At 37.7% G+C, this 16,653-nt stretch overlaps 1 non-coding gene across 1 annotated transcript; it reads right to left on the bottom strand.

The window, feature by feature from the left end:
* Window positions 1-13,818: 13,818 nt before the first annotated feature.
* On the bottom strand, window positions 13,819-13,890 carry Trnag-ucc (transfer RNA glycine (anticodon UCC)). The gene has a single exon. It is a non-coding gene; the product is annotated as a tRNA-Gly (tRNA).
* Window positions 13,891-16,653: the final 2,763 nt, after the last annotated feature.

Raw genomic sequence — 16,653 nt, 5'->3', positions numbered from 1 at the left:
GCTCGTCTTGTTAGAAAACTCATCATAGTAGTCTACATGAACACTCGGCGATGGTTAGTCAGAATGCAATCACGCGACAAACGTAGCGAGGGTCGAATTTATGAGATTGTAAGTAACGAACCTTGACGTCTCTTAATTTGATATAATTGGAGAATGTGACTGGCTGTTGACTTGGCAAGAGAGAGACGTTTCCATCTTTTCACTGGCGAATGGTCTCTACTACGTTCACATTTTCTTAAGATATCGGTTTCACACAGCCAATTATAGATTTTGTATACATGTATACATAATGCACATGCAGATATGGCATACACATACATTTACAACAAAGCCTTAATGTCATACCCAGGCATCATGCTATGTTCATGCTATTTTCAACAGGTTGAGAAGGCTGTTCGTAAAAGAATTCCCGCCATGAATGTGCTGAAGCCCCATCGCGATAAAGCCCGCACAGTCGGCAACAGATAGAGCACCGAACTACCCGTCTACAAAATCTCTGTTACTAGCATTAAACGATGCAACGTTTCGAAAGGGGAATAAACCCAGCTACCATAGCCGCTACGTTCATATCTTCCAAGGACAGATGATTAACACATTCAATACACTCACACACGTATACACACGTATGCAGAATAATACATACAGGCACCCATGTATACGTACAAAGCTTCATTCTATACTATAACAGAAACAAAGTGCTAAGCATGCAATTTTTCGTCGTAGATAACGAAACAGTATGGAATATACGATGTAGATTGAGTAAATACGAGAACTCACCTCATATTTCTGCTGACAAGCTCGCAGTCAAGTTGTCCTTCATCACCAAGGCCTTTTTCGTCGATTGGAAAATAATTCGATTTCCACAGTCTTTTGTTAAGGAGGAAGAACAAAAGTGGCAACAGCATAGTTGAAGTGAAGTACCTTGAAGGGACTGAACAGTACTGGTTGGGATGAGGAGTTAGGTTTGTAACTTTTTTTGTGTGTGAGATAATGAGAAACCTCTTATGAAAAATGAAAGAGCATGTAATTTCAAAGATTTAACGTTTATTTGATGAAAATTGGCCTTGAAATGGTTAAGATATCCAAAAAACGAGCATAATAAAATTGACATGCTACGACTTTTATTAGGATATCTTTGTTGTACCTCGTTTTTAGATATCTCAACCACTTCAAAACTGATTTTCGTCAAATATGCTTTTGATTCCCCTTATAGAATCCTAATCTTTTTAACATTTCATGAGAGTAGTTTCTAAATATCTCGCAAAACGTTACAAGTTGAATTCTCACCTCAACCTCACCTCAATCCCTTTACACTATTATACTGATATCATAGTTGGCTGCTTTTTTCTATGCGCCCACATCATTTTAAGGGCATTTCTTATGAGACCACACATCCGCATCTGGGAATGTACACCCTACAAGCAATGGTTCTATGTAGATTCCTCATATTTCACATGTTTTTCTTTTTATTGTCTTATAAGCTGTACTTGACAATTCATCCATGCTTTTGTATTGTGATGTTTATGTTTTATGTATTTGTTGAAATGTGGAATATGGAACAATAAAAAAAAAAAAAAAAAAAAAAACTTGAGGGCAACTTTACGCCTGTACCCATGTCAAAAGCCTTGACTTAAGAATTACGGAGAAATCTGATCGGAGATTTGCTATGTGTTATTTCAACTATTCTGCAAAAGGCAATTTCAGAAAAAGAAATCCTAAAAATATATACTGGCGTTAATTAATTGACAATGGCAGAAATAATATATGCGGAGTTTTCGATCAGATGTAGACAGAGCGGATATTATTATATTTGTCATTGCGTCTATCGATAAAGTCTTCCCTACCATGGTTCATTATGACGTCTAGATTGTGTAAATGAATTCATGAAAGAACATGAAATGCACCTATGCAAGTAGCATCACTTATCTGAAAAGATATGTGACTCTCCAAAACTGAGGTTAAAATGGAGGATTTAGAGCAGCATGTTCTTTTATCCATGAGACCGAGTGCGTGTATTTATTTTTTACCTGTGTAGGGAGTCAGCGGCTATCCAAGGTACAGCGAGCGTAGATTTGAGTACTCTGTTGGTCACGTGAGATCTGAACCATGATGTAATTGTCTCGCCATCTGGGCTGTCTGTCATGCGAAGCCACGCCCCTTCAAATGCATCGATGACGTATCTGGGACACGCCGCGTCTGAGATGCTCAGTGAAGTAAAATCGTTGGTGGCAACACTGTAATAATGGGATTAAAGTCGGACTGACAGGTATAAGGATTGTTGTTTAAATGTACGTCATCTGCATTTGATACTAAAAAGGGGTGACAATGTGTTACAGAAACGCAAAAGTACACCTCCACTTACCTGAAATCATAATGGGTCATGGAGAATAAAGCGTCTTGTCCATGAATACCTGTGTAAAATAACGAAGAGAGCGCTGTTATTCTTTTTTTTTTTAAGTGGATCCCTTAAAGAAGGGATCGCAGTCTCAACTGTATATACGGCATATGGTTTTGCCTTTATGAATGTAAAACGTATGATCATTGAGAAATACTGAGAATATTACATTTCAATGATTTTGCAGTTTGTAAAAGAGCAAAGATGTGTCGCCTGTTTAACACTTGTTTGCTGTTACGCATTATGATAGCATAGGCACTTGGTCGCATTCGAATGTCACGTTCAAAGTATTTGTTACGATACTCTCAATTTTTTTGCGGCTGCATACAAGAGCTTTGAAAAATTTTCTGTTTTGATAAATCTGTCTTTCAAAAAAGAAGACGAATGGTCAACCATATGAGGTCGAAGGACATGCCATCCCTGTAAAGCTCTGATTGCAAAGATGATGGATGGGCCAAAAATAAGAGGTTCAATATTTATTCGGAAAGCAGACGTCGGCTATCTCCCCTTCCGTTTCTTAGAATATTCCACGCGTATTTGTATCCCTGATCTTTGACATGCTTATTTGTTATTACACAGGATTTATTTACTGAAATAAAGAAAGCTCTTACCGAAGTCATCCATGTTCAGCGTTGAAAGGATGGTCCATGGTACTTCACCGTCCGTTTCTATTTGTCGTAAGTGGACAGCAGGCACAGGCAACATTAGAATAGGGTCGAGGTTGGGTAGAAGCGGGGTGGGGGTGGGAGAAAAACATGGAAGGTACATAAAACAGAGGTCAGTTACAGCGAAAAGAACATTTATATTTGAATGTAATCAACATACTTTGTTTTGTCTGGTCATGTTTTGTAACATTAACTAGAAAAAGAATGCATTGATACTCCACAAACTATTCAACGGGGCAGCAATAGCACAGCAGAAAGGCAACCAAAGCACTGAGGACAGGAATCTTTTATGATTTCCTGGGAATACCAGACCGCCCGCAGTTAATAACGTAAGCTATTATCTGAAGTTCTAAAATGATTTACCTAATATAAGAATATCGTGCTATTGCTCCTACTTTCACGTGCAAGGATATCGAAGTAAACAACAAAGCAATCTACTATTCGCCTGCTTCGCTTGTTTTCATCTCGTCATTTTGGCAGTATACCAATCGATTTATGCGTTGTCGGTTGTGTAGCTGTAACCATCATTCCCTTTAGGATTCGTGCGTCAGTGTAAACTGGCATGACATATACATTCTATAATCAAAGGAAATCTTTCTTAGATAATTCTATCGATGACTCACTACATCCATTAAGCGTACTCTTTAGTCCCTCCTATGTTATTACTTGCAAAGAAAGAGTCCAACTCTTGCAAAATGGTTCAAGTTATTAGTCATATTATTATCATGATATTAATTTTCAGGTTAAGAGTGCGTTGAAAAAACCAACTTGACGAGACTAGAGTTGAATTATCATCTGATAAAACATTTGTGCAGTATCTCAAATCTTACGGATATGAGGAGTGGTCACGGGAACAACTAGGCCCCTCCCACTTTCTCGCCCTCCAGACTTCGTCGCCACGCTACAATGGTACACTGTGTCATCTTCGACACCGTCAATTTCGTTGAACACGTGGGTGGTAGAGTTTGAGATTGTGGCTTCCAGATCTGTCGCACTGTCACTCGTACACAACACATGGAATTGACTGTAGAAGAAAAAACAACAACGAAACGCCTGATGTTTAAACATGTACAAACTCTAATGATAAGCATATTATTCTCAGTTTTGGGAGAAAACTTGGTAGGAATTTGAAAGAAGTCAACAGGCAGTATTCACGTCTTTATTTTCGCCTCAGTACTTATTGAAATGTCATTGATATAGAACAATAAAAGTGTTTCCGACCGGACCTTTACAGCACGAGTTCAACACCATCGCCTAATGCCTTGACGCTTTCTAGCTTCGATTTCATTCAAAACTTCCTTTGTAAACTAAATCTTCGCGATGCAGCTAATACACTGCTTCCTACGCTACTACCACCCCCAAATTTTGAATGTCGGTAAGAAAAGTCATTCACTGTTATGGCGATGGTAGCACAGAAGGCCATTATACATCCCACTTCATTCACAAGACACGAAAATTTTAAAAGATTACTACAAAAAGCATGGCTGGAAACAACAACAACAAACTTGGAAAAAATAACCAGCAATTATTCATTGATGAATCAACAAGGAAGGCAAAAGAAATATTGGTTCTTTCAACCGTTCGGTAGCCCATAACGATATTGCTGATGGGATACGGTTGGAGGACTGAGGAGGTTACTACTTACAAATTGTTTCTGTCGAAAAATTCTACTTAAAAAACATGAATTGGTACCGGTACCTTGGCGGGTCGACAGCCCCGGGGTAAGCCTCACTGGGAATAACCCAGGTGACTACGACTTGACGATCTGCGGGAGTGGTGACGTGAATAACCTCCGGAGCTAGGAAAGTAAGAATGGAACAGGAACATGCATCGTTTCAGAGAGTGTATCAAAAAGGAAAGCATTATGAAATGTCATATCCCAACATGCATGATTGTTACAAAATTCAAGGAATATCTAGTCAACCAATGTGACCTCAGAATTTGCCCAATTTTGTATAGCTGGCGAAACAGTCGGTAACACTTTGAACAGAATCCTGCAAGCCATTATAGATTAAACGGGGGGGGGGGGGGGAGTGTTCAATTTAGCGTACGGGCATCTTTTTTTTTTTTTTTTTTTTGTACGACGATTTATGAAGCCACATCTGGCCGATGATACTGAACAAGTTAAAAAGAATCCACCGAATTTGATTCTTTAAAAAAAGATGTATGTTCATGGAGCTTGTATCTTTTTTTCTTGTACCCTCAATTTCCTAAAGAGGAATTTTAAGCGGTCGTTTTACCCCATTGAAAAGTCATATACTAATCACAGCTCGACACTTACTGCAGAGAAATTTAGATTTGTCAACATTAGTGAAGTGATTCGGGATGCTTGATGAGGCTGATATGAAGTTGACATTTTGAACGTAGTCTGGGGAGCTGCAGATGCCATCTTTTATGAAGCGCGCAACGGGTACGAGGGCGCTATACACGGAACAAGTGCAGTCCAGTGGTACCCCGGTCAGTTGGCTAAAGGCAAAATAAATACATGCTATATTTCGATTAGATACTTAATTTTCAATATATCTTATCAGAGATGCAAATATTCATGATGTTTGTCAATTATCTGCTTGTTTGACAGAGCGCGGAAGGTGTACGTAAAACATCATTCTTATAATACAATTCTCCTTTAAAAACTATGTATGTTTTGAAGTTATGATCCATGATTCACCTTTGGTACCATTTTAATCTTTAAAAGATTTTGTAAGGAACGAGTTTTATCAGTTTAATTTGCAATCTAACAATAAGTCTATGCTTTATCAGGAGAAAAGAGAGAGTATTGACAAGAATATTTTGAACAGAAAGAACATTTAATTTTGTCATTACAATAATAAAGATAACCTACTTTAAATGCTCACTATACTCTTTCCTAACAAGTACTATTAGATATGTACATGTTAGACATCACTGTTCAAATTCCATGCAAAAAAGTAAATAAAACAACCCAAATGAATTAGTTAGAAATATTGTTCACATAACTGCTGTTAAAATTGTTCGAAAATATTCAAACGTACATCGCTTGAAGAGGAAAATCGATTATAGGTCTGCTAAAATTACGACGTGTTTTGAATAGGCTGTCCTCAGGTAGAGGTATAGAGGAACATTTAATTTGCAAGAAGTACTAGGAGAGTACCCTTTTCTGTAAAGTTAAAGTAATAGAGTGACATTCTGAAACTGAACCTGAATTAAAATGATACTTACACAGTTGTTAAAGATGGAAGGTTGTCAAAAGAAGCACTCCCAATGAATGTGATAGGGTTATAATCCAGATAGCTTTAAACACAGAAAGAAGGGATCATAAAATGGAAAGGTAAGTAGTCATGGATAATATCAACATTTTGATGAATTTTAAATTAAGAATAAAATCCGACATGACATATTTTTTCATCAATTTATTTGACATTAAATGCGCTAAAAATCCAATGAATTAGTTAAGTATTTGTGTTAACAAAGTTTTTATCCCTTCAAAATGTTTCGTTTTAGGTGATGAGTTTAAAATTATTAAAAAAGACCGTGTTCTGAAAGATAGGGGCAAATAAAATGAAACTAAATTAAAGTGAAATGAAAGATATGGAAATGGCGTTCATGTGTTTTAGCAATAGAACTCCTTGAATACACAATGTCACTAGTAGGTACAGGACCTCCGACGATGACGAACGAAAGACTTGGAATTTCAGGTGTGTGAAATAAAACCATTTATCAAATCACACTGAAGTCTTACTCGTTCCTGTTATATTGATCTGATATGTTGAATCATGCTCTTTTTGATGGCAAATTCAGATCAATACAAAAGTATTGGGAAAAATCAGAAGTGAAATCAAACGAAACAATATCAGTGTAAAACATTGTTTAGAACAGTTTCTACACCATTATAAATTATGTTGCTATATTGACATCTAACAAAAACCTTCATTTTCATGTGTAACAAATCAATGCTGATGATACGTAATATGACTTCAAAGTTCGCAAGTAAACTTACATTTCTCGAAGCTTCGGCAAATTTTGAAATAAACCAGCTGGAATGAATGTGATGTCGTTGTTTTTCATATTTCTGTCAACAGAAGGGTAATATTTTGTTACATTAATCATTGCCACATTCAAATAATGGATTGAAAAGAAATAACTAAATTACAAATGAATCATTCAATGACATAATGGAAAATTTAGAAAAGCAATAACATGTATTATATGTATTGATGAAGTAAATCCGGAAGGTTCGAATCCAGATGGAAACCCATTTTCTTTGCTCAAAGTTTTCACTAATAAATCATTCGTTTCCAGTCAGTTTCACTTTATTTGATATTCATATATACATATTACGTCAGTGATTATTATCAGTGATGTATATCCCACAACAAAATTAATGAATTGTAGATTATTTATGATGAACATACACACAGAAAGACACGAACACACACAGAAATATATGTATATTAATATGACGGTGTGTGTGCTAAATATATTAATATACCAAGTAAATAAGAAAGAAGGAATGTAAAAGAGCCTATCAGGGCAATTACTCCCGGATGACAATTACCCCCTCCCCCCCCCCCCCCCCGGCTGAATAAATTTGTGATAAGGTAAGAGTATTAAGGTTATGGTTAGTACTAGTTAGGATTAAGGTTAGGGTGACGGGAAGGGTCAGGGATAGTTATCCAGGGGGTAATTGACCAGTAGATAGACCTGTAAGAGAGAGAGAGAGAGAGAGAGAGAGAGAGAGAGAAAGATGAAAAACTAGAGAAAATGGAATGTGAAAAAAATGCAGCTCGAGTTTAGGGAATAGTGAATATGCTCACATCACTTCGACGTCCTTCATTGATCTGAACACGTTGCCGTGACGAAATGAGTGGATCTGGTTGTTTTCTAGCACCAACGAAGTTACTGAGGTCGCTGCAATCGCAGGCTGCTGCGTTATCTTGTTACCCGTTATTTTCCTTAGAGTATAATGATATGAAAAGAAAAATACCGACAGTAAACCAGTCATCTAATGCTGAAGTCACTAGTGTTGTGTAATTTCCATGTTTTATTTCTTTGCCTGGAAACTTGATAAATTGTGTACCCTAACAAATTGACATGAACATCTAACCACAAGCGCATGAAAACAAACAAACAAACAACCGAATAAAAAACTAACTAACGAGTCAGGACATTTTGACTTTTCTAGACCCGGTATATACAATAGGCTCATATGGTGAATACCAATAGTAATAGACAGACACTAACCAACACGTTAGCACACCCAGTTATTATTTTTTTCATCGATTATTTTCTCACTTATATTCTTACCATAAACCATGGAGCTTTTTGGAAAAAAATTACCAGTGCTCTTCTTATCCTACCAGATTAATTCACGACAGCACTAATTGATTCATTGCAAAGGTGGATGATCGAATCCTGTGTATATCGCGTAGCATATTTTCTTATAACTTTCATCTCTTGTACTTACACAGTGGTACACGATGAAAGGTGTTCAAATACTCGACTCGATAGCCACTCGATGTTGGTGGAAGTCATCGATCTTCACAATGCAAGGCAGAATAGAAAGATAGCGTGTTATTAATGATTATGGTAACAGGTACCCAGCACAGAAATTGTTATGGGATGGCTGCTCCTGACAACAACAACAAAATCGAAAAAAAAAATCGAAAAAACACACTAATATGCAGATGCTTATGTTCCAGCTTTATTTTATGTCTTATATATAAATCCGCCACATACCAGAGTCACAGTTAACATCATTGCACTGTGCCATTATCATTTGAAGAGTTTGTTTGCAAAAAACGATAAGTCCATTTTTGAAGATTTTGAAGTATAGGGTCTTTGTCATAAAGTACAAAATAATACCTTTAAAATGATATATTGGTCATTACATATGAAGGTACATTTTTGAAGTTATGGTCAAAAGAATTAAGAATTTTCTTATTATTCTCTTTATTTTTCTTGAACTTTAATCGCAAATATCTCCGTTTGGCAAATATGGACTTAATATGGAAATATGGAAATCTTGTCATCCACTTCTCCGCCAAAAAAAAAAAAAAAAAAAAATGAAACAACCCCCCCAAAATACTTCCTCTGTATGATTATTGTTATTATTATTATTATTATTATTATTATCATTATTATTGTTATCATTAATGTTATTATGATCATCATTTTCATTCGGCAATTCAGCATTCAATACAAGCTGACATAGAATACAAACAGAGAATCGTCTTGCATATGTAAGGATTGTGGTAATTCCAGGTGCATGCCATTGATTGCCAGGGGAGGAAAAGGCAAACTTTATAATCACCGAGGCTCGAGGCCTTCCTCCACGACCAGTACATGCATCCAGAACCAGCTATATCAATGTAAAACAGCTACAAACACTATCAAATAATACTAGTCTTCTTCTTCCGAGACCATTAAAAAAACCCATACAATCATTAGAAACCGCTCAACTCACAATTCCCCAAGTAGAGACGAGCCCCCGAACAGTCTGTTTTCGATACTCATAACGTCGGCGTCAGAGAATGTGCTAATGAAAAACACAATTACGCAACATATGACACGATAACAATGTCGTGTACTTTTTTGACAGCTAGTTGAAAAGCGAATGAAGTTAAAGGCATAATTTACCATTTGCAGATGAAACAAAAACCCACCATTAGTGCTTCAAAATAGCTCTAAAATGTGAGTTAGGGCTAGAAACAACCACTGTAAAAATTTGAATCTGTATTATCGATGTTAAAGGGGATGGCTAGTAACTGATCAATGGAAATCAATGGGAATGCTGGAGGATGATTGTTCCAATCCTTGTGGGATTCATTTAAGAGTACCTTATAATTGTGCGAAAATTATTTGCTCCAGAATGGTCTCATATTCAAGTAATGTGCAGTTCAATGTTTCGAGGTTACCATGCCTGTACAGTGTCGGGTCGGTTGTTAAAATAAAAATGTTTCCGGATTAAACCGTCTAGATTTACGGTTTATTGAGAAAACCGCTGATATCTCCTCATATATTAGGCTTTATTGCAAAAAAAAAAAATATATATGTAGGATGTTTTGTGATACAACAGACCTACACTATATGCATCGAATGTGATATCTTGAACATTTTTGAAATCACTACTCCTAAAGGTAAACTGGACCTTTAAGCACAAGACAGAGTGCCAGACTGGTGTCAAAACACAACGTAAAGATGACATTGATTAACGAGAAGAATTATCACACCTAAGATGTCACATGAAAACGCAACAACACCAGCATAATTTGCTATTTAATAAATGATTTATTTTTTTTTTTGACTGAGCTTCTTGAAATTGATGAATGTCTTATACATAAACTAAGTTTTCCTTAGTTTGTAGGTTGCAGCCACAAATATTGGGCAAGAGGAAAAGTAAATGCATTATCATTATATATATATTATGTAAGATATGAGAAAGGAAGGAGAAATCGGTGCGTAGCTTTGACATCATTATTCCTCTTACCAACGGCGTAAATTCATACTGAGGAGTGGGGGGGGGGGGGGGGGGGATGGTCACCATCACCACGATTACAAGCCCATAACCGGACCGCCGCAGCCTTTTTTTTTTTTGGGGGGGGGGGAGAAGCTTTGTGCCCCCCTCCCCCCCCCCCCCACACACACACACTCTTTACAGGGATCGGATGCCCCACTCTTTTGCATGAAATATAAAGTGGGAGAAAAGTGGCAGCAACAACATAAAGACTTTTTGTTCTTGTTGCTTTTTTTCTTTTTTGCTTGTCAGACGACTTTCGGCGGAAAATCAGACCTTAAAAGTATGATTTTTTTTTGTTGAAATATCTGTGAGAGGGAGCGGAACGACCGAACGGGGGAAGGGTGTGTATGGGGGGAGGGGGGTATCCCTCTCCCACACGAGGAAGATTTTGCATTTTCAGACCTGAAATTCAGCGATCTGGTGCTCACTTGTGGTGAAAATTTTGTTTTCTTTTCTTTAAAAAAAGAATAAGAAAATGAAATATTCACAATATATTATTGAATGACAAAATCGTGGTATTTCAGCTCTTGCTGTGCGACATCACTGTGAAGGCCTACTAAATAATGGGGCCTATCATCGGCGTAGACAGGATTTGATCTTAGGAGGAGCGGTTATGTGAGGGAACGAATCAAGCGAGGGGGAGGGTATGGTAGGGGGGTTTACCCCTCCTACGGTGAAATCTCTTTGCGTTGAAAATTTTGACATTTTTCAGTCCAAAAACTGCCGTTTGTAGCTACATTCTTCGCTTTGGAAATTAAGGGGGGCACACCAGGCGCAACTGCTGTCAATCACTGGCAGCAACATCAGGAGAATGGCATAGCGATTAAATGCGAGCGAGTGGAGCGAGCGAGCATGAAAATTTTAACATTTTACAGTCTAAAAACTGCCGTTTGTAGCTATACTTTTACGCTTTGGAAATTAAGGGGGGCCGCATCAGGCGCAACTGCTGGCAATTACTGGCAGCAACATCAGGAGAATGGCATAGCAGTTAAATGTGAGCAAGCGGGGCGAGCGAGCTTGAAAATTTTGACATTTTACAGTCCAAAGACTGCCGTTTGTGGCTGTATTTTTTCGCTTTGGAAATTAAGGGGGCACACCGGGCGCAACTGCCGGTAATCGGGCAGCAACATCAGAATGGCATAACGATTAAATGCGAGCGAGCGAAGCGAGTGAGCTTGAAAATTTTGATATTTTACAGTCCCACATGTCCTTTGTGGCTGTACTAGTATTTTTTCGCTTTGGAAATTAAGGGGGGGGGGGCGCACCGGGCGAAAACTGCTGGCAATTACTGGCAGCAACATCAGGAGAATGGCATAATGATTAAAATAATGCGAGCGAGCGAAGCGAGCGAGCTTCAAAATTTTGACATTTTCCAGTCCAAAAACTGCCGTTTGTAGCTATATTTTTCGCTTTGGAAATTAAGGGGGCGCACCGGGCGAAAACTGCTGGCAATTACTGGCAGCAACATCAGGAGAATGGAATAATAATTAAATGCGAGCGAGCGAAGCGAGCGAGCTTCAAAAATTTGACATTTTACAGTCCCCAAACTGCCGTTTGTAGCTATATTTTTCGCTTTGGAAATTAAGGGGGGCGCACCGGCTCACAATCACTGGCAGCAACATCAGGAGAATGGCATAGCGATTAAATGCGAGCGAGCTTGAAAATTTTGACATTTTACAGTCTAAAAACTGCCGTTTGTAGCTATACTTTTTCGCTTTGGAAATTTAGGGGGCACACCGAGTGCAACTGCCGGCAATTACTGGCAGCAACATCAGGAGAATGGCATAGCGGTTAAATGCGAGCGAGCGGAGCGAGCGAGCTTGAAAATTTTGACATTTTACAGTCCAAAGACTGCAGTTTGTGGCTGTATTTTTTCGCTTTGGAAATTAAGGGGGCACACCGGGCGCAACTGCCGGCAATTACTGGCAGCAACATCAGGAGAATGGCATACTGATTAAATGCTAGCGAGCGAAGCGAGTGAGCTTGAAAATTTTGACATTTTCCAGTCCTAAAAACTGTCGTTTGTAGCTATATTTTCGCTTTGGAAATTAAGGGGGGCGCACCGGGTGCACCTGCTGTCAATCACTGGCAGCAACATCAGGAAAATGGCATAGCGGTTAAATGCGAGCGAGCGGAGCGAGCGAGCTTTAAAATTTTAACATTTTACACTCCAAAAACTGCCGTTCGTATAGCTATATTTTTCGCTTTTGTTTGTCCCACATTTATTTGAGAACCATCCCCCCCCCCCATCGACGCCTTAGGTTGCTTTTGTTAAGTGAAAGATCTGCTGCACACTCTTTGATAAATTAGGGAATTACGTCTATGTCAAAAGTGTACAAAGTTTATCCCTTATCCTGTATAGCGGACCTTTTGCATGTTCATGATTGCAATACAACGATCTGGTGCATAGTTCTGGCGATATTTGGACAATTTTCCATTAAGAAAGTTCGAGATTTGTCCTCATCTCGGGAATTGCTTGGGGGATAAATGATTTGTCTGTCTAAACACTTCCTTTGGGGCAAATGCCCCTTTGCCCCCCATAGATTCGACGTCCCTGGGCCCCGTCTTATAAAGCCTTCAAATCAATCACAAGTCTCCAAATCAATCGCAACTTGCATTGCAGCTCACAAGAAACTTGTGATTGATTTCTATCACAAGTCTTTATAAGACAGGCCCCAGATCTTCCCTGAGGCTTGGTATGCCCATAGATGTATCCTGACTGAGTCATCAGTCACTGTCGTTTCTTAGGAATGATTCAGGAAATGGAGGGGATTCAATTATGGCGATAAAGTTGTTGTTATTGTTTGTTTGTATGTTTTCGTACATATTTTACAGATGGTCCCCAGTTACTCGCGTCATTAGCATGTTTACATGTAGACCTATACTATTTGACGTTGTCAACGCCTGAGCCATACCTTACAGTGTATGTCGATGTTACTTTCTTCGCGAGCGAGCGAAGCGAGCGAGCGCTTGAGAAAATTATACATTTCCTACAAGATAGAATACTGTTCAGCTCTGTTACCTGTCTGAAGGCCGGCGTACTTAACGTCATGCAATATGCCAAAATTGATACAATCACATTTCTGCTTCCTCCATTTTTTCCCCTCAAAATTCAGGGGGGGGGGGATGATTGTACAGGCCATCCCCCCCTCCTCCATTTCAGGGGGGGGGGGGATATATCCCCCCACCCCCCCCCCCCCGGGATTTACGCCCATGCCTCTTACTGTTCCTCCTTTTTGGAAAAGCGCAAGAGTTGAAAAATTGGTCTCCGCCGGGGATCGAACCCGGGTCTTTGGCATGGAACGCCAACGCCTTAACCGCTCGGCCACGGAGACGTCATAGCGATTCAGGCAGACCCAATATATATATATATATATATATATATATATATATATTTTTTTTTTTTTTTTTTTTTTTTTTTTTTTTTTCATTCTTGGGGACGTATATTTTACAACATGGATAATGGTGATAATGACATGCAGGCGAAATATGGAAAATGTCAAAGAGGAATACCTTCAGATATGATAACCTTGGTGTCTGATTATGCAATATTCTAAACTTAATTTTGTTCGTTTCACTTTTTTAGATGTCCAAGCAACCAAGCACTCAAGCAAGCAACCAAACAAACATTCAAACAAAGAGACAAAGAAAGAAACAAACAAACAAATAAACAAACAAACAATTAATCAAAACAGAAAAAATGCAGAAAAAACTGGAAATCATACTTACAGACTCTGAAAATTCACATTGTGGAATGCCATATCGTCAACGTTACCGATCTTCACGCCCTTGAATGTACTTTTGAGTAGATAGACGTTTAACATAGAGACGTTATTATAATACTAGTATATCATGAACGCACAATTTTGTACAGGTACGTACATGTATACGCTCGTTTGTATGTATTTTTTTTTCATGTGTGTGTGTGTGTCATTGGTTGTACTACCAGCGCATACAATTTTACTGCTATGTCAGTTACAGACAAGTGATGAATTTCGAAAAAAAAGAGGAAAAATAGATATCCACATGTCTCTTGTGAAAGTTATTTAACTGGAATGACAAGAACACTTCAAAACAGATAGCTAGGGAGTTTTCTTTTTTACGTAATCGAACCTAATATAAACAAAAAGAACAATCTATTGTCATATTTTAAATACGTATCATCTTGTTGTGGAAAAATAATGAATTTCTCTCAAAATGAAAACCTGACAAACCTGATAGACAAATCTAAACACTGTCTACTTCTCTTTCTGTTTACAAATTAAATATACATATGGCAGTTGATATACTCACATGGTTCCTTCGACTATAACATTGTCGAAGGCAATAGATGAAATGTTCATCGTGCCTAACCCAGAATTGAAATGTCTGTTACGATAAAAACAACAAGAAAGTAACTGCAACAAACATGTGATAAAGAAAGTAAATTGAATCTTGTGACGCAATGAAAAAAGAAACAATCAATTGTAGCTACGTAAGAACAAGTTGAAGAAAAGCAAATGTATAAAATTATAATATTCTTGAAAGACAAACAAAAAACTGTTTTATTCTTTTCATTGAAAGGCTGAAAGCAGATCAATTCACACTGATGTACTAGTCTTGTTTCATTTATTGCATCGCTTAAACAATCTTGAGAAATATTGTAAATCCAATGACCAAAAAAAAAAGATATTTTATCCAACTTATAAAAATGCTACCAACAATGTGTCTAAAAGCATGTGCAATGGACAGGTTATGGAGGAATAACAAAAAAAAAAAATCAAACTAAAATGAAATCAACCTAAAACCAAGTCCACTGGAAGTCCATGACTGTGGAATATTTTTGGTGTTTTATTTCACACTGATACCATTTTCTGATACATTCTCAGTAAGCACAGCATAAAACAAAGCATTCCATATTATCATGACATGAAAGTTTTTTCTTTTCAATAGGCCTTAAAAGTAATGAAATCATTTTGAGACCCCGTAGCGAGCCGATGCATGAAGTTGGAAGGGAGTCTTGTTTAGCACACATTGTGTACCCCTTAAAGAGATGGTATAGTATTGGTTGAGGTGAGGAATCCGCTTGTATTTTTTTTTTTGTGTGTGTGTGTATGCGAGATACAATCATAGACACCACTTTAATGCATGTGCAATTTCTTTTTTACAGGGATTCTGAGTTGATTTGACAAAAATGGGTTCGGAAATTGCCAAGATATCCAAAACAAAGTAATACAAATCGATCCTAATAAAAGGCGGTGCCATCTTTTATTAGAATCGCTCTTTTTTTTGGATATCTTAAACATTTCAAAATACATTTTCATGAAAAAAAAAACTTTGATATTCTCTTTAAATGATTTATCCTTTTAGATTCCATTTAACGGTTTCTAATCATCTAAAATAAAAAAATCATAAAAAAATGGAAACCTGAAACTCCATCTTAACCGAAACTGTACTACCGCTTCAATCAATGATCTCTATGCAAGCACACACACACACACACACACACACACACACACACACACACACACACACACAGGGATTATTCAGTATAGATCACATCATATCACATTTCTATGATTATAACCTCACGATGATACTATGAAAGATGAATGAAGAATACATACACATTCTTGATGAAGGAGTCAATAAAGGCGTAGGAATCGATGAGGACAATTTTGTTCTCGTTGAGCTGAAGTGATCTAGAACGATAGAAAGGTGACAAAACACACGTACAAAATAAAAAAAAATATTCATAATATGTAGAGTCTGTTAAGGGAGGGGGGGGGGTGTTCCAGTTGATGCAACCCTCCTCCCCCTAAACACACTTTTTGGCCACAAAAAGAGGGGAAAAAGAAAGTAAATGGAACCCTTTAATATGACGAAAGACTGTCCTCTCCCCTTGCTAAAATAAAAAGACGGCAACAACATCAACAATAATTAAAGGTAATATTTACCTCTGGGAGCAGTGATTAAAAAAAAATGTTCAAGATATCACATGTGATGCATACAACTGTGTAGGTCAGTTGTATCACAAAATATCCTACCATATAAAAATTTCGCAATGAAGCCTGCAATTTAAGGAGACATTACTATTTTTCTTAATAAGCCATAACTGA

This window comes from Diadema setosum, chromosome 3 (assembly GCF_964275005.1).
Source record: "Diadema setosum chromosome 3, eeDiaSeto1, whole genome shotgun sequence".
Classification (NCBI taxonomy): Eukaryota; Metazoa; Echinodermata; class Echinoidea; order Diadematoida; family Diadematidae; genus Diadema; species Diadema setosum.
The sequence above is the reverse complement of the archived record's forward strand: the minus strand, read 5'-3'. Positions and strand labels throughout refer to the sequence as shown.